We start from the raw sequence: 24,702 nt of genomic DNA on the forward strand, positions 1-24,702 counted from the left end.
ATAGCACATACCCTCCCCAATATCCATAACCCCACCCCCCCAACCCCACTCCCCCCAGCAACCCTCAGTTTGTTTTGTGAGATTGAGTCACTTATGGTTTGTCTCCCTCCCAATCCCATCTTGTTTCATTTACTCTTCTCCTACCCCCTTAACCCCCCATGTTGCATCTCCTCTCCCTCATATCAGGGAGATCATATGATAGTTGTCTTTCTCCGATTGACTTATTTCACTAAGCATGATACCCTCTAGTTCCATCCACGTCGTTGCAAATGGCAAGATTTCATTTCTTTTGATGGCTGCATAGTATTCCCTTGTGTATATATACCACCTCTTCTTTATCCATTCGTCTGTTGATGGACATCTAGGTTCTTTCCATAGTTTGGCTATTGTAGACATTGCTGCTATAAACATTCGGGTGCACGTGCCCCTTCGGATCACTACGTTTGTATCTTTAGGGTAAATACCCAGCAGTGTAATTGCTGGGTCATAGGGTAGTTCTATTTTCAACATTTTGAGGAACCTCCATGCTGTTTTCCAGAGTGGTTGCACCAGCTTGCATTCCCACCAACAGCGTAGGAGGGTTCCCCTTTCTCCGCATCCTCGCCAGCATTTGTCTTTTCCTGACTTGTTAATTTTAGCCATTCTGACTGGTGTGAGGTGGTATCTCATTGTGGTTTTGATTTGTAATTCCCTGATGCCGAGTGATGTGGAGCACTTTTTCATGTGTCTGTTGGCCATCTGGATGTCTTCTTTGCAGAAATATCTGTTCATGTCTTCTGCCCATTTCTTGATTGGATTATTTGTTCTTTGGGTGTTGAGTTTGCTAAGTTCTTTATAGATTTTGGACACTAGCCCTTTATCTGATATGTCATTTGCAAATATCTTCTCCTATTCTGTCAATTGTCTTTTGGTTTTGTTAACTGTTTCCTTTGCTGTGCAAAAGCTTTTGATCTTGATGAAATCTCAATAGTTCATTTTTGCCCTTGCTTCCCTTGCCTTTGGCGATGTTCCTAGGAAGATGTTGCTGCGGCTGAGGACGAAGAGCTTGCTGCCTGTGTTCTCCTCAAGGATTTTGATGGATTCCTTTCTCATATTGAGGTCCTTCATCCATTTTGAGTCTATTTTCATGTGTGGTGTAAGGAAATGATCCAATTTCACTTTTCTGCATGTGGCTGTCCAATTTTCCCAACACCATTTATTGAAGAGGCTGTCTTTTTTCCATTGGACATGCTTTTCTGCTTTGTCGAAGATTAGTTGACCATAGAGTTGAGGGTCTATTTCTGGGCTCTCTATTCTGTTCCATTGATCTATGTGTCTGTTTTTGTGCCAGTACCATGCTGTCTTGACGATGACAGCTTTGTAATAGAGCTTGAAGTCTGGAATTGTGATGCCACCAACTTTGGCTTTCTTTTTCAATATTGCTTTGGCTATTCGAGGTCTTTTCTGGTTCCATATAAATTTTAGGATTATTTGTTCCATTTCTTTGAAAAAAAATGGATGGTGCTTTGATAGGAATTGCATTAAATGTGTAGATTGCTTTAGGTAGCATAGACATTTTCACAATATTTATTCTTCCAATTCAGGAGCATGGAACATTTTTCCATTTCTTTGTGTCTTCCTCAATTTCTTTCATGAGTACTTTATAGTTTTCTGTGATAGATTCTTAGTCTCTTTGGTTAGGTTTATTCTAGGTATCTTATAGTTTTGGGTGTAATTGTAAATGGGATGGACTCCTTAATTTCTCTTTCTTCTGTCTTGTTGTTGGTGTAGAGAAATGCAACTGATTTCTGGGCATTGATTTTATATCCTGACACTTTACTGAATTCCTGTACAAGTTCTAGCAGTTTTGGAGTGGAGTCTTTTGGGTTTTCCACATATAGTATCATATCATCTGCAAAGAGTGATAGTTTGACTTCTTCTTTGCCAATTTGGATGCCTTTAATTTCCTTCTGTTGTCTGATTGCTGAGGCTAGGACTTCTAGTACTATGTTGAATAGCAGTGGTGATAACGGACATCCCTGCCGTGTTCCCGACCTTAGTGGAAAAGCTTTCAGTTTTTCTCCATTGAGAATGATATTTGTGGTGGGTTTTTCATAGATGGCTTTGATAATATTGAGGTATGTGCCCTCTATCCCTACACTTTGAAGAGTTTTGATCAGGAAGGGATGCTGTACTTTGTCAAATGCTTTTTCAGCATCTATTGAGAGTATCATATGGTTCTTGTTCTTTCTTTTATTAATGTGTTGTATCACATTGATTGATTTGCAGATGTTGAACCAACCTTGCAGCCCTGGAATAAATCCCACTTGATTGTGGTGAATAATCCTTTTAATGTACTGTTGAATCCTATTGGCTAGTATTTTGGTGAGAATTTTTGCATCTGTGTTCATCAAGGATATTGGTCTGTAGTTCTCTCTTTTTTTTTTTTTTTAAGATTTTATTTATTTATTTGACAGAGAGAAATCACAAGTAGGCAGAGAGGCAGGCAGAGAGAGAGGAGGAAGCAGGCTCCCTGCTGAGCAGAAAGCCCGATGCGGGGCTCGAACCCAGGACTTGGGATCATGACCTGAGCCAAAGGCAGTGGCTTAACCCACTGAGCAAACCCAGGCGCCCCAGTAGTTCTCTTTTTTGATGGGATCCTTGTCTGGTTTTGGGATCAAGGTGATGCTGGCCTCATAAAATGAGTTTGGAAGTTTTCCTTCCGTTTCTATTTTTTGGAACGGTTTCAGGAGAATAGGAATTAGTTCTTCTTTAAATGTTTGGTAGACTTCCCCCGGGAAGCCTTCGGGCCCTGGGCTTTTGTTTGTTTGGAGATTTTTGATGACTGTTTCAATCTCCTTACTGGTTATGGGTCTGTTCAGGCTTTCTATTTCTTCCTGGTTCAGTTGTGGTAGTTTATATGTCTCTAGGAATGCATCCATTTCTTCCAGATTGTCAAATTTGTTGGCGTAGAGTTGCTCATAGTATGTTCTTATAATTGTCTGTATTTCTTTGGTGTTAGTTGTGATCTCTCCTCTTTCATTCATGATTTTATTTATCTGGGTCCTTTCTCTTTTCTTTTTGATAAATCTGGCCAGGGGTTTATCGATCTTATTAATTCTTTCAAAGAACCAGCTCCTAGTTTTGTTGATTTGTTCTATTGGTTTTTTTTTGGTTTCTATTTCATTGATTTCTGCTCTGATCTTTATGATTTCTCTTCTCCTGCTGGGTTTAGGGTTTCTTTCTTGTTCTTTCTCCAGCTCCTTTAGGTGTAGGGTTAAGTTGTGTACCTGAGACCTTTCTTGTTTCTTGAGAAAGGCTTGTACCGCTATATATTTTCCTCTCAGGACTGCCTTTGTCGTGTCCCACAGATTTTGAACCGTTGTGTTTTCATTATCATTTGTTTCCATGAAGTTTTTCAACTCTTCTTTAATTTCCTGGTTGACCCATTCATTCTTTAAAAGGATGCTGTTTAGTCTCCATGTATTTGGGTTCTTTCCAAATTTCCTCTTGTAATTGAGTTCTAGCTTCAGAGCATTGTGGTCTGAAAATATGCAGGGAATGATCCCAATCTTTTGATAACGGTTGAGACCTGATTTAGGACAGAGAATATGATCTATTCTGGAGAATGTTCCATGTGCACTAGAGAAGAATGTGTATTCTCTTGCTTTGGGATGAAATGTTCTGAATACATCTGTGATGTCCATCTGGTCCAGTGTGTCATTTAAGGCCTTTATTTCCTTGTTGATCTTTTTCTTGGATGATCTGTCCATTTCAGTGATGGGAGTGTTAAAGTCCCTTACGATTATTGTATTATTGTCGATGTGTTTCTTTGATTTTGTTATTAATTGGTTTATATAGTTGGCTGCTCCCACGTTAGGGGCATAGATATTTAAAATTGTTAGATCTTCTTGTTGGACAGATCCTTTGAGGATGATATAGTGTCCTTCCTCATTTCTTATTATAGTCTTTGGCTTAAAATCTAGTTGATCTGATATAAGGATTGCCACTCCTGCTTTCTTCTGATGTCCATTAGCATGGTAAATTCTTTTCCACCCCCTCACTTTAAATCTGGAGGTGTCTTCGGGTTTAAAATGAGTTTCCTGTAGGCAACATATAGATGGGTTTTGTTTTTTTATCCATTCTGATACCGTGTGTCTTTTGATTGGGGCATTTAGCCCATTAACATTCAGGGTAACTATTGAGAGAGATGAATTTAGTGCCATTGTATTGCCTGTAAGGTGAGTGTTACTGTATATTGTCTCTGTTCCTTTCTGATCTACTACTTTTAGGGTCTCTCTTTGCTTAGAGGACCCCTTTCAATATTTCCTGTAGAGCTGGTTTGGTATTTGCAAATTCTTTCAGTTTTTGTTTGTCCTGGAAGCTTTTAATCTCTCCTTCTATTTTCAATGATAGCCTAGCTGGATATAGTATTCTTGGCTGCATGTTTTTCTCGTTTAGTGCTCTGAATATATCATGCCAGGTCTTTTTGGCCTGCCACGTCTCTGTGGATAAGTCTGCTGCCAATCTAATATTTTTACCATTGTATGTTACAGACTTCTTTTCCCGGGCTGCTTTCAGGATTTTCTCTTTGTCATTAAGACTTGTAAATTTTACTATTAGGTGACGGGGTGTGGACTTATTCTTGTTGATTTTGAGGGGGGTTCTCTGAACCTTCTGGATTTTGATGCTTGTTCCCTTTGCCATATTGGGGAAATTCTCTCCAATAATTCTCTCCAATATACCTTCTGCTCCCCTCTCTCTTTCTTCTTCTTCTGGAATCCCAATTATTCAAATGTTGTTTCATCTTATGGTGTCACTTATCTCTCGAATTCTCCCCTCGTGGTCCAGTAGCTGTTTGTCCCTCTTTTGCTTAGCTTCTTTATTCTCTGTCATTTGGTCTTCTATATCGCTAATTCTTTCTTCTGCCTCATTTATCCTAGCAGTGAGAGCCTCCATTTTTGATTGCACCTCATTAATAGCTTTTTTGATTTCAACTTGGTTAGATTTTAGTTCTTTTATTTCTCCAGAAAGGGCTTTTATATCTCCTGAGAGGGTTTCTCTAATATCTTCCATGCCTTTTTTGAGCCCAGCTAGAACCTTGAGAATCGTCATTCTGAACTCTAGATCTGACATATTACCAATGTCTGTATTGATTAGGTCCCTAGCCCTTAGTACTGCCTCTTGTTCTTTTTTTTGTGGTGAATTTTTCCGCCTTGTCATTTTGTCCAGAGAAGAGTATATGAAGGAGCAAGTAAAATACTAAAAGGGTGGCAACAACCCCAGGAAAATATGCTTTAGCCAAATCAGAAGAGATCCCAAATCGTGAGTGGGGAGAAAGGGGGTAAAAAGTTTCAGAAAGAAAAAAAAAAAAAAACAATTAAAAAAAGAAAACCAATAAAGAAAAAATATAAAAAGGAAAAAATATATATATATATTAGATAAACTAGTTAAAAAACGTTAAAAAAGAAAAGGGTAAAAGTTAAAAAAATTTAGCAGAAGACGAGAAAAAAATTGAAAAAGAAAAAAAAATTAAATTAACTGCAAGGCTAAAGAATTATGGGGAGAAAGCCATGAGTTCCGTGCTTTGCTTTCTCCTCCTCTAGAATTCCGCTGCTCTCCTTGGTATTGAAACTGCACTCCTTGGTAGGTGAACTTGGTCCTGGCTGGGTTTCTTGTTGATCTTCTGGGGGAGGGGCCTGTTGTAGTGATTCTCAAGTGTCTTTGCCCCAGGCGAATTGCACCGCCCTTACCAGGGGCCGGGCTGAGTAATCCGCTCGGGTTTGCTTTCGGGAGCTTTTGTTCCCTGAGCGCTTTCCGTCGAGTTCTGGAGGACGGGAATGAAGATGGCGGCCTCCCAGTCTCTGGCCCGGAGGAGCCGAGAGCCCGGGGCCCCACTCCTCAGTGCGCCCTCAGAGAACAGTGCCCAATTACTCCCGTCACCCTGCCTCTGGCCGTGCTCCGAGCTGACCGAGCCTGCAACCGGTTCAAGGTAACCCCGAGCTGAGAGCTCACTCCTCGGCTCTGTCTCTGTAGCCGGCTTCCCCGTTCTAATACCTGTAAGCTCTGCGACACTCAGACACCCCCGATCCTTCTGTGACCCTGCTGGACCTGAGGCCACGCTGACACATGGGCTTCACCCCTGTTAAGCCTCTGGAGCGATGTCCCTCAGCAGAACAGACTTTTAAAAGTCCTGATTTTGTTCTCTGTTGCTCCGCCGCTTGCCGGGAGCCAGCCCCTCCCCCCACGGTCTATCTTCCCGTCACTTTGGATTCACTTCTCTGCCAGTCCTATCTTTCAGAAAGTGGTTGATTTTCTGTTTCTAGAATTGCTGTTCTTCTCTTCGATCTCCCATTGGATTTGTAGGTGTTTGCAATCTTTAGATAAGCTATCTAGCTGATCTCCCGCTATCTAGCTGATCTCCCGCTACCTGAAGTAGTCTCAGCCTGCTACTTCTCCGCCATCTTGACTCCCATCCCTAAATTATCTTTTTATAAATTTTTCACTCATAAAATACAAACAGCAATGATTATAATAATATACGCCTATGTATATATAGAGAGTTCTTGTGAGGGCTCAGTGAGTTAATAAATATAAAGCTCTCAAAACACTTCTATGCATAATATGAGCATTTAAAAATATTAATTTTGAGTTTCTTTTTGTATTACCTTTCCTAAATAGAATTGATTCCCCTGCCCCACAGAAAGAAGACTCCATATTAACGTCTACATCAAAGGATTTAGATTTGAAAAACCTGGCTTCTGCTGTCTATGAGAGATCATATAGCAAATGTTTCCACAAATCTTAAGTCCACAGAAGTACATGTCTTCAAAACACAGTCACATTTCCAAGGAGTTTATGGCTCTGAAGTAGAGGGTGACTACAATTCCATTTTCTATAAAGTAGGGACTGATTCTTCACAGAAAGCCTCAATGCTCTGCATAATCAATTTGTCTGAACTGATTTGCTGTTTCAGTCACACAACTTGTCAACTGGGAAAAAGTGGAGCAAACTAGTTATATTCATAGTTGAGACCTATGTCACCTCATCCTTTGTTTCTTATGGCATATGCATACAAATCTTGTGATAATCAATGTAAACAGGCAGGGCATATTTTGGAATGCATCTGAGGAAAAAACGAGATTGGCAGGAAAATAATGAGATGAAAACAAAAGAAAACAGAAAGATAAAGGATATATTTTATTCTTAAGTTTTAAAGTAATTCTCAAATGTGACACTAGTAATCTATTTAAGGGATTATGAGACATTCATTTGTTGATTTGGGAATCTTTCGGGTCCAATAACATAAATCTTCATCAAAAATATGGCATACCAGGGTGGCTCAGTCAAGCATCTGCCTTTGGTTCAAGTCATGATCCCAGAGTCCTGGGATGGAGTCCCTGCCCTGGGCTTCTTGCTCAGCAAGGAGAGTTCCTCGCCCTCTGCCTGCCACTCCCCTTGCCTGTGCTCTCTCCACAAATAAATAAATGAAATCTTAAAAAAAAAATAATGTGGTATTGAGGCACCTGGGTGGCCAGTCAGTTAAGCATCTGCCCTCAGCTCAGGTCATGATCCCAGGGTCCTGGGATTGAGTCCTCCATAAGGCTCCTTGCTCTGCTTCTCCCTCTGCCTCTGCTGATCTCTCTCATGAATAAGTAAAATATTAAAAAACATATGGTATCAGTGATAAAATTTGTCCATGTATAGCTGCACACATGAAGCTATGCACATGGCAAGGGTGTTTTTTTTAAAAATGGACAAACCCTGGCTTAGCAGACAGAACTAAGGTTAGGAGCTCTCTGAGTTGGTTGAGGTAGCTCGCTTAGGTAGTGTTACTAATGAATTCAAGTATACAACTCTACTTCATGAGCTTGAGTATGTAAGAAAGGTCACAGCCACTTTTCTTTTTTATCTTTTCTTTAAGTTCTACTTAATCTGACCTCAATCTGCTTAGGCTGATAGAAAATTTTATCTTAGCCATTATTAGTACTCCAGCCTATGCCCTTGCATAGGGTGTACAAAGGTGTACAAAAATCCTAAATATCTTCACAATGAAGGATGTTTGAGAAGTCACTGCTGGCCCTGGTCTTTATTTGCCCAAGCCCACATACTTCTTAGGAGTGCAGTGGCTCCTAAAATTCTATCCTTTGCTTGTGTGTGAACAATCATCAGAGAAGATGCTGGGAGGGTTATTCAAATCTATCATCGGAAAAGGCATAAAGACCATGTTATTCTGCCATTTTCAAATTTAATCCATAAGAAATGGGTAATTCCCTTGTTAAACTAATCTAGGCCATAGAAAATGATAGAAAATAATTTTTATAAAGTCAGCATAAAATAACAACAAAATGCAGCAAAGACAGTTATAAAAAATTTATAGGCCCAACATCACAAATGAAAATAGATGAGAAATTTAAGTAAAAAGAATTCAGCAATATATGAAAATAATAATCTATAACCTATCAGCATTTACTCTAGGAAGGGAAGAACAGTTTAAATATCAGAAATATGTCATAATAAAGTCACTAATAAATTAACTGAGAAAATTAATAAAATCCACTCAATAAGTGCTTGAAGGCATTTAATGTAATTCATCAGTGATTTATAAGAAAATTTCTAAGGAAAAGAAAAAGTATAAAATTTGTTAAGGAATATTAGTTTTTTTAAAACAACAATATAAACTTTATTTTTTATTTTTTTAAAAGATTTATTCATTTGACGGAATAGAAGAGAGAGAGAGAGAGCACAAGCAGGGGGAGCAGGAAAGGGAGAGGGAGAAGCAGGCTCCCTGGTAAGCAAGGATCTCAGGACTCTGGGATCATGACCCAAGCTGAAGGTTGCTGCCTAACCAACTGAGCCACCCAGGCACCCCAACAATATAAACTTTAAATGACAAAATGTTAAAAGCAGAAATAGGACAGACAAATATACCCATTACATTTCAACAATGAACTGCAGTTCAAGTGAATGCAGTAAGAGAAAAACAAGAGTATAAATGCAGGGAAAGAAGAACTAAAAGTTTGAACAAATATTTTTATGTTCACATGGAAGACTAAGGGGATATAGAGAAAAGTAGCTTTTTTCTTAGCACAATTGTCTTATTAGTTGATCTAAGAATAGAATCCCTGCTTCATACTTTCATAGATCTACCTTAGTGGCAGTTCCCATTAGAACTCTATAACTTTATTTTTTTCCTTTTTTTTTTTTAGTCTGATTTTTTAAAAATTTAAATTCAACTAATTAACATACAGTGTATTATTAGTTTCAGAGGTAGAGGTCAGTCTTATATAATACTTAGTGTTCATTACATCATGTGCCCTCCTTAATGTCCATAACTCAGTGACCCTATCTCCCTACCCCTCTCCCCTCCAGCAACCCTCACTCTGTTTCCTACAATGAAGAGTCTCTTATGCTTTGTCTCCCTCTTTGATTTTTTATTTTTTTCTCTTTTCCTATATGATCCTATTTTGTTTTTTAAATTCCACATAAGAGTGAGATCATAGGATAACTGACTTTCTCTGACTTATTTCATTTAGCAAGAACTCTACTACTTTAATAGCATTTAACAGTGCCACTCATGCAAGCAGCTAGCTAATCACTTAATAATTCTTTTCCCCCCTTTTATAGACACTGAGCCCCCATACTGTCTAATGTATAACTAGTGTATAACTAGCAGTGTATAACTACTTTCGTCTTATTTTGGAGTAGCCAGTAAGAATGAAAACAAGCTACTGGGTAAGAGCCCTGTAAAGCTCTTTAAAAGGGGCTGACTCGGCTGGGTCATCCAATTTTACCCCCTTTCCCTTTTTAATTTTTTTTTTATTTTTGATGCCTGGAATGTAGACATAATAGGAATGGATATACAGCTGTCATCTTGAAGTGAATTTGATTATTTAAGCTATATACTAAAAAGATGACAAAGATAAAGCTGCCAGACCCATTTCATGTGTGCCTACCTTTGCACATGGCCACAGCTATTTCATGATTTCTGTCAGGTGCGAACTTAATCTGTTAAGTTAATCTGATATAGTGCATCTTCAATCACTCTTCATCTTTGTAGGGACTTCTTAGTATACATGTAACTGTGTCCATCTCCTGCTTAGAATACTTTATTGAAGTATTCTTATTGCTTAGAGGATAAAACTGAAATTCCCCAGACAGCCATCTATTATCCTCTATTATGTGACACTTTAAGTCTTCAGCTTCATCTTTATCCTGTCCCCAACTCAGATCCTTTCCCAACATATAAAATGACATGTAGACTTCTGAAAAGTCATGTGTGATTTTCCAAGCTCCACTTTGAAGCCCTGTCTTGCATGATTTAGGAAGTGTGTGAGGGCCTTTCTCAGCGGCTTTTATTTTTCGTTTTCTATTTATATTTTGACTCTATTCTAATGAACAGTGGTGGTTTACTTGAATATAGATGCAATGTCTTTCTTTTTTCCATCTCCAGTTCTTCATACATTAATTGGAAAATATCAGACATGCCATAAATGTGTGTTGCATTACTGATTAAAACTTATATTAACTAAATGCCCAGGATGTTCTTCATTTATAGCTTCCTTACTCTGTCCATCAATATCTCCTCAGATAGACCCAGGAAATCCTACTCCCTATGAGAATGTCTTTTCTTTGCACATCGGGATAGGTAACATTCGTTGAGCAGCACTTAGGATGTGCTGGATATAGTGTTGAACACTCTACATGCCTTTTCTCATACAACTTTAAAACAACACAATGAGATAAGTTATATTATTATCTTCTTCATTTTGATTTGGAGAATCTCTAGATTTAGGAAAATAAATGAAAGGACCCAGATTACAAAGGTAGCTGAATGTGAAGCAAGACTATGACTCCAGGGAATGCCTAGAGCTGTATGTACTGCACTGCCTTCCAAATGTGGGTGCTAATTTTTCAGCACTAGAAACAAATGAGATCCAGGTTTTAGTCATAGCTCTACCCCTTGTTACTTATGTGACCTCAGGGAAACCACTTAAGTGTATCAGTTCCTTCACTTGTAATATGGAGATTAACAGTTACTCCATTTGGTGATTTGCTGTGAGAATTAAATGATTTGTTTAGATTATTCTAACTCACTTTTTCTTGAAATATGGGGTCTCCTATTTGTATTTTAAGGCATCCATTTTGAAGAACTTAGAAGATGGAACATTTTTTTTCCAATAAAAATATTAGTTTTCTTTGATTTTTAGCACTGGATGTTTGAAAAATGCCAGCAAGTCAATTGATACTCATTGTTCTGTGCTTCAACAGCAGGTTAATGGAGTGAACCACAATGAAACAGCATCTGCTCCAGCCCTTATGAGGATTAACCAAATCCTCTCATAATTAAATGGGTCCGTTAATTATGCATGTTCAATGAAATGACAGAAATATTCCTATCTTCAAGGATTTCAGTTTAGTTGATTCTCACTGACTGAACACAGATTTCTCATCTTGTTAATCAGAATTAACAAAAATAGATTTATTGCTTCACCTGAAGTTTTTATTTCTGTATAAACTCACTGAAAATTATTTTCATTTTCTGAGCAAAATATTTAGAATCTTACTAAGCCAAAATGACTTGCAGAAGGAAAATTCAATATCCAGGACTGACTGGGAAAAATGATTACTAGTAATGATGCAAATGTTCAAGAATGGTAACATTATGTGTATGGTTATGGAGAAAATCAGGAATTGAGTAATGCACAAATGAGATTTGCAATCATCACAAAGTCTTTTTGGGAAATGATGGAGCATCTGTTTTTAAGTACCACTAAGATTAACAAGATATATTCAGGTTGCAATCTAGCAACTTTCAAAATAGTATTAAAGGTTAACACTCAAGTTTTCTAAGGGAGAGCAACAAGAAAATTTTTGATACATTGCCAAAGTAGGGCAATTGTTTAGGAATATAACTGGCAATTTCATGTGGTAATTTTTTTTTTAAAGATTTTATTTATTTATTTGACAGAGAGGCAGATCACAAGTAGGCAAAGAGGCAGGCAGAGAGAGAGAGAGAGAGGGAAGTAGGTTCCCTGCTGAGCAGAGAGCCCGATGTGGGGCTCGATCCCAGGACCCTGGGATCATGACCTGAGCCAAAGGCAGAGGCTTTAACCCACTGAGCCACCCAGGGGCCCCTCATGTGATAATTTGTAACAATCACCATTACTTTTCAACTCTGAGCATTCTCAGCTGCAGTCTTTTTTAGCTTCTCTGCTAGAAATTCAGTGACTGTATTTCACCCAAAATCCATAAATGCAGATCTGTATCCAGCAGGCATGAAGTACCCTCCCTTTGTAATTATGGCATTATTACTTTAATAGAGGAAACAAGAATTTAACAATGACTAGCCTCCAGAGGAAGGAGGATTTGTTAAAATTCTGAACACAGAATGCTAACTTTTCATCTTTAGACCCCAAACCTAGACTGACAACTCTCAAAAACATCTGCCATTACTGCCATAGTTCCAGGCAAGGTGCTCAGGATCCTCAGCCATGCAGGATTTCAAGAACCGTTTTAGGACTTGTATTTATTTCATCTAGGGAAAAAGCAACTTTTTGGCTGTTTCTTTTTACAACCAATCCAATCAGCAATGCTACTTCCATCTTTCAGGTCCCCAGCTCCTTCCAGATTTGTAAGAGAAGGAAACTCTCAAGGATTAGCCTCTGAGAATTGGCCATGCATTACTCATGCATGTATTCACTACTGTTCTTTTTTAGCCTTACACTTCTTTCCATCAATTAAAACTCTAAAGGGTCAGATTTTATTTGCCTTTGCCTAACAAATGGCTTTTAATAGGCTATTTCCAAGAGGTCCCTCAATTTTAAGCTAAGTAGCAAATAAAAGCATTTTCTCTTGTTGGTTAATTACATAGAAAGGATGTCATCAAGGAGGTTTCCTTAGAATAAGGGTAGAGGAACAGAGTTTGGGCTTTTCATGATTCAGTTTTATAGTATTCCTAAGGCTGCTCTGAATGCCACCATTCTTCCAACATCTAGAGATACAAATGTGTTAATAGAATGGCAGAGTGCTTAGACTCTTGTTTCTTTTTGATTATTTTTCTTGATCAATAAAATAATATTACATAGTTTGTTTTAATATTTGTTACTCATGTACAATGGCTGATTGATAACCAAAAGCAAAGTAATACTGTCCTTTTCTCCACTATTTCCCATTTAGAATTAAACTAAATCTTACATGAAGGTAGTATTTGATGTATTTGCCAGGATTAATTTAAGCATTAAATTTTTACCCAAGAGCTTTAGAAAGTGAATGTTGCTTAACTATAATCAGGAAGATTAATGTCATTTGTCTTTTATATTCCTGCCCCCCCCCCCCCGTTTTACTGCAATAGACTGTTGAGGTGAATTGAGAATATAATGTTAGCATACTATGAACATATTCAATAAATGACAAAGTAATTTTCTGATGAGAAAGAAAGTGCTAGCAAATCTTACTTCTAATAAGATGGCTGTAACTTTTTTTCATAATGGAAGAATTCAAATACACTGAAAGACAGTTGCAAACCAGTAAGTAATCTCTCAATTCAACAGGTATTTATTGAGTACCTACTTTGTGTGAGACTGTTCAAGGTAACTGAACAAGTCTGTAAGCAAGATGGACAAAAATCCCTGACCTCATGAAACTTACATTCATGGGGAAAGCATACAAGACAAAAATATATAAATATATTATTTATAAAATGCCAGGTTAAAAGTGAGAGTGAAGAGAATAAAGAATGGGTAAGTGTACAGAATATGAAAAATGATACATGATCACAGAATGCATCTTTGAGATGACATTTAAGTGGAAGCTGAAAAAAAATGATTCCTTGAACTAAAAATATCTTTGGAGAAGACCTCTGGGCAAAAAGAAACTGAGAAGAGAGATCTTAAAGCAGAAGTGCTTGTGATTTATTTGGCAAAAAAGCTGTGGAGCTGTCTGGAGAAGCAGCTAGAGGTCAGGTCCTGTGAAACCCAATAAACTATAGCAAGGAATTAAGATATTGTTGTATGAGTCATGGTACAATAATAGAGATTTCTGCATGCGATTGACTTACTTTTATTATTCTGCATATTGTGTGAACAATGGATGTACAGAGAAGCAGTTTGTTGTAGTTACATTAAATCGGCAATGCAGACAGTTGCTCATTGTATCACGTCAATCAGTTCTGAAGAGATGTCAGGACTAGAGGATATACCTGGGAGTCACTAGTAAATACTGTATTTAAAGCCATGACAGCAGACAGGTCACCCAAGGATTATTACACATGAGAAGAGTAGGCATTCTTATGCCCTGGTGTTCCCCAACATAGCAGCCAGAAAGAGAGTCACCTCCAAGTTTACTGGGAACATAAAACTTTCAAAGTCAAGTCTTTCAAGAGGTAGCAAGTGCTCAGTTTTTCAAATACTGATGAGAGGTCAAGCAAAATGACTGCCAAGTACCTACTGGATTTGCAACCTAGAATTTATTTTTCACAAGATTATTTTTTTAATTTTTTAAATTTTATTTATTTTTTTAAAAGATTTTATTTATTTATTTGACAGAGAGATATCACAAGTAGACGGAGAGGCAGGCAGAGAGAGAGAGAGAGGAAAGCAGGCTCCCCGCTAAGCAGAAAGCCCAACGCGGGACTCGATCCCAGGACCCTGAGATCATGACTTGAGCCAAAGGCAGCGGCTCAACCCACTGAACCACCCAGGCGCCCCTCACAAGATTATTTTTAATGAATATGGAATAAAACCCAATAGAGCTGAGGTACTTCTCAAATTTCTTTTCACAAACTTAACATTCTTCCTTATTTGTTTCAAATTTGTTTTAAAATAAGTAAAATTTTATACCAAAATAGTTTGAAACCTTCCTCTCCCTTTTCTCTGCCTTCTTCCCTAAAGAATAATGACATCCTGCCTTGTTTATATTCATCCTAGGATTTTGTTTGTAATGATAAAACATTTTTGTGCTTTTAACAATTACACCATGATTATCAAATTATTACCTATTTTATTGTGATTTTTTGTTTACTTTTAAAATGTATATACTTTCCATTTTGCTACATATACACACATATATATTAACAAATTCAATTACTGTAATGCACCCATTATGTACTCTAAGTTATTTATGTACTTCCCAATTGACAGATGCTTACACCTGTTTTTTTGCTATTAAAATTGATGTAATAAACATCCTTGTATATGTCTTGTGTATGTCCTTGTGTACATGTGGAAGAGCTGTTAGTATATACACCTAAAAGGGTCATTGCTGATATTCACACCTTCAGTTTTATCCCAAATCATCAATATTTTTCCCCAAGAAACAAGGTTGGAACGTTTTCATATGTCAAATTACTCATTTTGTCTTTGATGTCTCTTAATTACATTCCGTTTTCTTACCACATGATTTTCTTTCTTTTTTAAAGATTTTATTCATTTTATTTGCCAGAGAGAAAGAGCACAAACAGGGGGAGCAGCAGGCAGATGGAGAAGCAGGCTCTCTGCCGAGCAGGGAGCCTGATGTGGGACTTGATCCCAGGACCCTGGGAACACAATCCAAGCCGAAGGCAGATGCTTAACTGACTAAGCCACCCAGGTGCCCCTCACATGATTTTCTTGTATCTATCTTCTACTTCTCTATTATATTTAGCTATGTCTAGTTTGTTGCTCTTTTAATCTATCAAGTTTTTAATTCAATATATATACATTTTAAATTTAAAAAGTTCTCTTTGGTTATTTTAACAAATATATTTATTCTATCTTATCATATCTTTTAAAAATTATGTTTTCAGTTCTTTTATCTCTTTTTAATCATGTGAAATATGTTCATTTCAAAGCTTTTTTCAGATTTTCCTACTATTTCCACTTTTAGGGGTGCTAATTTTTTGCCTACTTGCATCTATTCATCTGTCCTTGATATGTTTCACTTTCTTAAATGATATATAATATCTTACTGTGAATCTATCTACCATAAGAGATGTCTATTCTGTGGGAATCTCCTGTGAACTATGTTATAGGTCTGGGGACTCAATTTCTACTTCTTTTAAAATGTATTTTATCTGCATTTCCATGTGCCTATACTACAACAGGTGGCATCTGCTCCAGTTCAGTCTCCTTTGTTGCTAGAGGTAGGATACTTTATTGCCTTTGAATTTTCTATCTAATCAAGCTCTACCTATCACTCATTACACTCTCAACCCCACTCTCTCTGTCACTCTCTATTACTAAATTCACCATGCTTTTATTAGCATTTCCAGCTTTTTTGGGTGTGCTCTTTCCTGCAAGTTAAAAAACAGCCCGGGTGTGTCTGCAAAATATGTGGGTTGCAGAGTTTCTCAGTTGATGGCATTTTAGACCTGTATCTGAAACACTTGGCAAGATAATTTGCTGAAATTGTAGCTGAGTTTCTGGAAATGAGTCAAATTTAGTACTTAAACCTCTTGGTAAGCAACAAAACTGTTCTAAAAATACATACTAAGTACCTGTTGACTTTTAAAACATAGCATTGAGTTTATTCTCTTTCCCTGACAGGTCACGGAGGTTAGCAATGAGTTATGTCATCTGGATTGTGCCGGTGCTGTACATTACCAGTAAGTGACCAGGAATTATCATTGTCCTCAGAAATGACAAAATACTTATCTTCACCAGTCGGGCATCTCTCTTTGTCCATTCCATTGTTAAAATATGTCTTACTTACAGCATAACTACAGCATAGACTTTAGACTTTTACTAAATGGAACAAAAAAACATTATTTTCTTGCTTTGATTAATAACACCAACAACAAAACTCCCCAAGAATTGCATATGTGGCAGAAAACAGTAACACTGGGCTGCTGCTTTGAAGATACCAGTTTACTACCAACCATTGTTGAACACAATCAAGCAACTCGAAAATTCAGATCTCCGCTCTCCCAAATATGCTTTCTGCATATTTCAATTTGTCAGTTTAGCCTATGTGAGAATAAAATCTTTTAGGGTTTCTGTTCAATAACTAACTTCCTGGTACACATTCTGGGGCACCCTTAGCTTTGCATTTGAAAATAAATGTCTCAATGCCAAATAATACATCTAAATTCTATACTCTTTGGTACTCCAACTCAAGCAATCTTTTAAAAATACACTGGAATTCATATGGTTCCCTAAGGACTGTTTCAAGGACAATGAAAAGATTGATATGACACCCTTGCACAATGTCCAAAAGTTACCAAGAGCCAGGACTTAATGGCTTTGTAAGCAGTCAGTATGAATAATGCTGTTGGTGAAGAAATTTTACTGAAATAATTGGGCTAACAGAGGAATTCCTCTTCAACATGGCACCACTCTATCATTCTTTAAAGACACAGTGAAAGCCACATGCACAGATAATTTGCCAAACCAAAATAAACAGGTAAGATTTCTGTCCAGATTAACAAGGTGGCTATTTTAGGAAGTAGGTAAATAGCAAATAATCGATAAATTTCATTCTCAATGGGTGGGGGGGCATTTCTGCTGTCAGTGTGGTGTTATACATTAAGGCTCTAGCTTTGGTTTTCAAGACTGCAGTTGAACTTCTGAGCTCAGCCAAAAAAAGAAAAAAAATTAAATTAAACTGAAAGAGTAAGCCAAGAGAACTACTTACTGGTTTCAGAATGGTGAGAAAAGGTTTATAAATGATTCCTCTTTTTCTTGTTGCTCCTATCTCTGTCTGATTAGAAGCAATAAATAAGAAGTATCCAATGAAGGCACATGAGGAAACCTATTTGTAATAAATATCAAATGTGACAAATATGATACATGGATTTGTGACTTTGCACATTAAGCAGGCTAAATCAATTTATACCTTGTTTGGCTATTGCACAAACCTTGGACAGTCACTCCCAGCCTGAAATCCCTGATCCTGGGGATTCCTGAGACACAACAATGGACAAAATACATTTGGCAAGATGGAAGAAGAAATACAGCAGATTCTGAATTCAGACCCTTTCAAAATATAAAAACAGATCAGCTAGGTGGATAATAGTATATGCCTTAAAGCTCTTGGTGATAAAAATACACAGAATATCTAATGTATAAAAAGTAATATACCATTAATTGTCAAATGAGGTACACCGTAATCTCCTTGTGACTTTTTCCAGTGGCAATTACAAAAACTACGACCAGTACAATCCATGAGAAAATGTCTCTTGGGACATGCTACAACAATGCCCCATTATAACTCACCTAGAGTCTATATTCAATTTTTATCAGGTTTTAGGTATAATAACAATTCATTTGCATAATGATTTATGCTGTATGAAATGCTTTCTTATCTATCATCTCCTAGGGTCCATGTATACTTTATATTGCACACAACCAAGAGTTCAAAATAAATCTGGGGAATAATGAAACTGACACTATTATTTATTAATTTTATCTATATCCTGGATTTATGGATCAGAGTGTGTTAGTGACATAACACTGGAGGGAATGAAATGTACCTGGGGGAATAACACTCACAGGCTTTACGATGACTTGCATATAGGTCAGTCACAAATAGAAGAGGTCCTGTAGGAAAAACTGGCCAGTTTTTCCTACATAATTTCCATATAATTTATAAAATTATAAAGGATGTATCTCAGTCTATTTAAGCTACTGTAACAAGACTACCATATACTAAGTTTCTTAGGCAACAAAAATGTATTTCTCAGTGTCCTGGAACATGGGAAGTCTAAGAGCAAGGCTTCAGCAGATGCAGTGTCTGATGAGAACTAGCTTTTAGGTTGAAGACAGCTGTCTTCCCTCTGTGTCCTCCAATGGTGGAAGGGATGAGGGAGTTCTCCAAGTCTCTTCTTTAGAGAATTCAATGATTCCCTATGAATGAATGCTCTGACAAAGAGCCCTACCTCCCATTACCATTGATATTGTGGGTTAGAATTTCAACATACAAATTTCAGGGGGACACAAGCATTCAGCCCATAATAGGGGGAAAAATTTTTTTTAAGGGGGCAAAGATTATTTCCTACAATTTACCCTCTTTAATCCTTCAGAGGTACAAGCCCTGGAATCACTGTCCATCTTCTATAATAGGTGACTAAAATTTCTAAAAAAATACTTTGATAATCAGAATAATATCCCCTCTTCCAAGATGTCCACGCCCTCATCCCCAGAGCCTGTGAATTTTGTTGCCTTACATGGCAAAAGAAACTTGCAAATGTGATTAAGGTTATGAACCTTCAGCTGGGGAAATCAGCCTTATTATCTAGGAGTCCTACTGGAATCATAGGAGTCCTTAAATGCTCAGAACTCTTCCCAGCGTGTGCAGAGAGATGAAACAGAAGGATCAGGGCAATGCAGTTTTGCTGGCTTTGAGAAAGGGGGGTGGGCAGTGGGGAGGGGAATGGGTGGGTGTGAGCCAAGGGAGGTATGTAATCTCCAGAGCTTGGAAAGGCAAGAAAATGGATTCCTCCTAGCGGCACCAGAAAGCACTGTTAACCTCACATTAGCTCAGGGAGACCTATGTCAGACTTCTGACCTAGAGATTATAAGATAGTAAATTCATATTGTTATAAACTCCTAAGTCTGTGGTACTTTGTTACAGGAGCTAAAGAAAACTTACACAAATACTAAGGGCAAAATAACAAAAACTCTTATCAACAAACATGAATTAACTCCATTCTGTTGTTTATAAATTATGATTCACACTGTTCAGAGGGGAAAAAATTGGCCACACACACAAAAAATAAGTTTCTTTTATGACAGTTATCAACACTTCAGAGTTTTGGCATATGGATGGAAAAAAAACACTGCTGGAACACTGTTAAGAGAGCTTAATAAGAGCTATTTAAGTTATATAACTTACTGTAAGGAAACAATTTATCTCATTTCTTAAATGGGAGAAAACTAACTAAAGACTTTTTAAAATAGAGTCCTATTTCTCTTCCATTGCTGAACTCTGGAAGAAGAGAGAGGAGCTAAAAGCAGGTACTGGAATTTTAAATCTGTTATTCAGTTTCTTTATTCATTTACTCATGTGTTCAATCATTGAATAAACACTTGTTGAAGGCTCTCTCTTTGTCAAGCACTGTGCAAGAAGTGGAGGCATAAATAAAATACATTACAACACCTTCTCTCTTTGTGTACTCTTACTTTCACTGAGAGATTGTCTGGGATGAGGAATGATAGGCTGAAATGTCCAGTTCCGGTCTTTGTTAAAGCTCAGTTTGGAGCAAAGCAGTTCATACCAGTTAAAGAATAGCAGGGTGGTTGGAATAATTGAAGTTACTTTTAGCTCTGCAAGGTAAGATATCTGCTCTGAAGAGGAAGTGAGAACATTATGGAATTATGGAGAAAATCTTGGATATTCAAATTTAAGTAAGATAAGCTCAAATTTTTCTCTTAGGCAGAATTTACATGAGCACTTTAGTTAGCAGTTGAATTAGAGAGGAAACAGAACTGATAACCAGTTTAATGCATATATTTCCTTAAACCTTACATTACATTTATTTGTTTATATTTTACAAATATATTGTGTATTCAAATGTGCATTTTGTTATTATAAGGAAAAATTGCATTCTTACAAAATAAGAATCATGAAGGTCTTTATTTCTTTCAGGTTCCCACTTCTGAAAAGTCTCTCTATAGAGTTATCTATCTATCAAAAGGTTACCAGAGTTGTAGACAGAGAATCAGGGAGAGTTAGGGTAAACCTTCAAGGATTCATCCCAGACAGTAATGGAAAATAATCAATGCAATAGCATAAAGAAGCATGTCTATATTTTAAAACAGGAAAAGACCAATACTAATGAATTGTTTAGTGGAGATCTGCAAAACAATTTTTCATACTTTTGTGCCACAGGAAATAATATTTATCTCCTCAGAATACGAAATAATAAGGTTTTGTAAAGAAAACAGATGGGGGAGAGGAATATAAGAAATATGCCTAGGGGTGCCTGGATGGCTCAGTGGGTTAAAGCTCTGCCTTCGGCGCAGGTCATGATCCCAGGGTCCTGGGATCGAGCCCCATGTCGGGCTCTCTGCTCCACGGAAAGCCTGCTTCCTCCTCTCTCTCTCCCTGCCTGCCTCTCTGCCTACTTGTGATCTCTGTCTGTCAAATAAATAAATAAAATCTTAAAAAAAAAAAAAAGAAATATGCCTATACATAAGGAATTAAAAATCCTGAGCAGATGAACAATCAAAATTGTTTCCAAAAATTACCCCACTCTTCTCTTCAATATGTTTTTGTTTTCTTTTCTTTTGGTACTCATTTCTACACCTACATTTCTACTTTTGTTTCATTTTACCTTATTTTAAATTTTTTAAAAAGATTTTATTTATCTGTCAGAGAGAGAGAGCACAAGCAGGCAGAGTGGCAGGCAGACACCTAGAGAGAAGCAGGCTCCCCGCTGAGCAAGGAGCCTGATGTGGGACTCTATCCCAGGATCCTGGGGTCATGACTCAGCTGAAGGCAAAAGCTTAACTGACTGGGCCACGAGGCATCCCTTTACTTTTATTCTAAAATGGAGTAAGTAAAGTTATTGAATTCTAGGAAGGAAGTCAGGCTTCTCTTTCTATGTTTATTTTTTCCTTTTCTTGCCTTTTGCCAAGTTAGGGAAATTTTAACTTTATTTTTCTTATTAAATTGATAGTATTATTAAGAGTTTCTGTTACATAAGCCCCACATGGACCTCCCTGCTCAGTGAGAGTCTGCTTCTCCCTCTCCTGTGCACCCCCTCTGCTAGTACTCTCTCTCTCTAATAAATTTAAAAAAAAAAATCTAAAAAAAAAAAGTTTCCATTTATTTTCCCATAACTGGCATCCAAACATTTTTTAAAACTTTTGTATTTTACAAATAACTTGTAATGATATAAATATGGGGATTAGCAATGCCCTCAAAACATGGTAAGTGTTATTGTTCCTACCTATGTGCCTCAGTCTTTCACAACGAAAGCTTGTTTCCCATTCTTCTCATCCTTACTCAAATCTCAGCTTTCCAGGGACAAGAAGAAAGTTTTGGTTCTATACGATTATATACTGTTCCTTTTACCTGTTTTCCAATTTCATAAATAATTAACACATGCATTAAAGAATCCTATTAACTCTATAATCCATTCAGAAATGAATTGCAAAGAGAATTCTAACACTCTTTCACATATCTTGTATGTCTTCCTAATGTGAGATCTGTGTTTAATTTTTCACTGTTAGAATGTTTTCTGGAACATTTTCTCAGAAAAATAATTTGGGTGGTAGACCTGCTAAATCCTTTCATGCCCCAAAAGTTCTTTTATTTGACAGATAAATTATATCTCAGCTGGATATATATAGTTTTCTTTAAACACAATCCTTAGGTCTCAATAATCTGTAGCTAATTACTTGGTATCTTCACATTCCTGTGGCAGATGCAAATTTTATAGCTTAAATGGGCTTTTTAAAAAAGTGTTTCTTTTGGGATGCTTGTAAAATTTTCTTCTTATCCTTGAAATTTAGAAATCTAGCCACGGTATATCTAAGAACATTTCTCCACATTTTTTGACCTAACTGGGTGGTTATGGTCTAAATGGTCAAAAGGTGCCCCAGCCTCTATGTTCTTTTTACATATTCCTATCATATTTTAAATGTTTCCTTATTTTCTGGTCACACAAAACATTACAGTTCTTCTTCCTTTTCCTTTTTATCCTTTTTCCACTGAAACTTTTGGCAAGCAGATAACTTCTTTCTTTAAAGTCTGCATTTTGATGCCACCTCTTTCCGTTTTCTTAACCTTTTTTCTTGCTAATTCTTCTCAGTCAGTATTCTCCATGGCTCTGTCTTCCATATCTTCCTTGCATGCATTCTTCCTGGCTGATTTTGTTTGACTCTTTGGTTCCTACTATCCCCAAGTCAAGAACTCTTCAATGTGTCTTTAGTCTTGATGGCACATATGCAACTGCCTTCTAGTCTGTCCCATTTTAGTGATCCACTGAATCAAAATTCTGTATGTCCAAAACTAACTCCTAATAATCCTCCAAAACTCAGCCCTATTTTAAACTGGCTTCTTTCATTTTTTTAGACCTTTATATATATATATATATATATATATTTCTTCCATTTTACTCTGAAATAATTTTAGTTTCACAAAATTGTTGCAAAATAATACACAGAGTTCATGTATACACTTAACCCAGATGTTAGCATTTTATATAACTGTATATAACCTTATATAACTATCAACAGTATAAAATCAGATTGAGGTGGTATTTGCTAAATGGCAATTTTTCTATTTCCTTCATTATTTCAACATTTACTGAAATTATACATTGAGGAAGAGCTATCCCTTCTTCTCTAATCATTTATATATTGTGTTATTTATTTCTATTTGTGTAGATTTAGGGATATTTATTTTATTTCATGGGATAGAACTCATCACTATTGTTATTTATTTTGTCTTATATGTCCCAGATTTGGCCAGTGGACACCCCTTCAAATTAGCTTCTACATTCTTTTTTTTTTTTTTAAGATTTTATTTTTAAGTAATCTACATCCAACATAGTGCTTGAACTTATGACCCCGAGATATACAGTCAAACACTCTACTAACCAGGTGAGAAGGCACCTCAGCCTCTATGTTCTTTTGACATACTCCTATCATGTTTAAGTGTTTCCTTGTTTTCTGGTCCCACAAGACATTACAGTTTCATTGAGTATTTTCCCTGATCCAGCCCTGGATTCAACCATTACTCTAAAAAGCCTTGATTCCTTTCAATAGGGAATGGTATTTATAACAGGTATACAAAATACATCTGTTGCTAGTTGTACATATTACTAATACCGTGTCACAGATTCTTGGCTGTCATAAGCAGAAAAAGGCAGGAAAAACATGCATTGATCACACATACACAAAACACATAAATATGTATATATCTATATATATATGTATATATAGGTATATATCTATATATACATGTACATATTTATACATTCCTATATATTAAAATTGATGAGTTTATAGCATTAGCTCCCATTGCAACACAATAGCACAGTGTTTATTTTAGCCTTCCCCTTTCCCTACTTTGTAACTTCTTTCTCTGTTGGTGAAAAACTTGGCTCTCATTATCCACAAAATATTTACTTGCATTCTCAATCTTAGAATAAACATAAAGTTGACTCAGACTGAATTGTTAATCTGTGAGAAACTTACTAAATAGTATACAATATCTGTATACATTACTTTTAATCAACTACATAGTTTGATCAAAACCTAAGAGTTTTAGTCATTCCGAAATCATCTGGCTGTTTTTTCCCCCACCTCAGCCAGTGTGGGTCTATTATTCATTTGTTATAGAACTAGATTTATCTGTTACTCTTTGTTTTTTATCCCCTCCCATTCTCTTCCCCAACTGCTACCTACACACTTGGCTGAACTGACTGATTGATGGATTTATTGATTGACATGTTAATAGTTGCCATGGTACTAACGTGAGACCAATACAAAAAAGTATACTGAAGAAATGTTGTTCCCCCTTTATGTCTTCCACCCATTCCGATTTTCTGATTCTTTCTACTCCATCTTTAAAGGGTATGTATATTTTCTTCTATGTCAACAAGGTGCTGACTGAAAAGGTTACAAAAATTTGGCTCTATGACCATAAATCTGTGTGAAAAATTCTTATCTTAATTATATTCCTACATTTATTTAACATTTTTATGTAGTAATACCTACCATTTGGTTACCACTTGTATGTCTATTACATAAATGTATACGTATATGTGTGTGTGTGTGTGTGTGTATACATGTATAT

This window comes from Enhydra lutris, unplaced genomic scaffold, assembly GCF_002288905.1.
Source record: "Enhydra lutris kenyoni isolate GAN:26980312 unplaced genomic scaffold, ASM228890v2 scaffoldscaffold5, whole genome shotgun sequence".
NCBI lineage: Eukaryota > Metazoa > Chordata > Mammalia > Carnivora > Mustelidae > Enhydra > Enhydra lutris.